A 1,123-nucleotide genomic window follows, 5' to 3' on the forward strand; every position below is an offset into this window, starting at 1 on the left:
AAACATGCCCCGAGTGATTGTTTTCAACTGTAAATACTCACGGTTTTGATCACACAACATCGGTACAATCCTCAGAGGAGGGGGGGATTTCTCCTTCCATTCATTCTTCCTTTCCGCTTTTTATTTATTTCTTTTTCATTTTTTTTTCTTTTCCTCCCCTTCTTCACTTCCTGAGTTTTGTCTCTACCAAAGAACAGGTGTGCTGTAAACGTTAGTTGGTTTAATCTTTTTATTTCTTCTTTTTTTTTGTTTCTTTATGCATAAGTACAAATGAAATTATGAACGTGCACTTACTATATATGTAAATATATATATATATGTATATGTATATTATTTATTTACTCACTTACTTATATGGATACAAATTCTCCCTTTCATTATCACTCTTGCATTTTCTTTCTCTCCAAACACCGTTTGGTATTGTTGTTATTGTTATTATTATTATTATTATTGTTGTTGTTGTTTTTTACTATTTTTTTTTTTTAAATTATCATTACTACCCGTTATTATTACCTCCCACCCTTTCTGTCTATTTGACTTTTTGTTTTTTTTCTTTTTATTTCTTTCTTTTTTTTTTTACCTTACTTTTGTGGCTCATTCGTTTCACACCCATTACGTACGAACATATATACACACAAAAACAAAAACAAAAACAAACAAACAAATTCTCTCTACATCCTAACAGGCCTTTTTTTCCCCCCTTTTTTTTTCTTTATTATTACTATTATTTTTGAGCCCCCGCCCAACCGACTGCTTAATGTGGTAAATAAAACTGTGTCAAGCAAAGCCACTTGTTACATTTCCGTCTCCTCTACGCACCGCAATAACTAAATAAAACAACAACATTTTTAAAAAAAAAAGAAAAGAAGAAAAGATGATACATAAGTAAGGGAAGGAGAAAGAAATCTGGGGAAAATACACAGGATATTGTCACTGTGACTGCCATTCTTTTTTCTTTTTTAAAGGAAAAAAAAAAGGAAGTAGAAGCCTCACATCAAGTTGTGATCGCCCTCCATTCCTCTCCCTTTTTTTTTCTTTTTTTTTCAAAAAAAAAAATTTATTTCCTCCCCTGTGAACTTCCCACTCTTTTCTTTTCCCTCTCCCTTTTTTTCCCCCCCCCCCC

This window comes from Trypanosoma equiperdum, assembly GCF_001457755.1.
Source record: "Trypanosoma equiperdum strain OVI genome assembly, contig: ctg_1861, whole genome shotgun sequence".
Classification (NCBI taxonomy): Eukaryota; Euglenozoa; class Kinetoplastea; order Trypanosomatida; family Trypanosomatidae; genus Trypanosoma; species Trypanosoma equiperdum.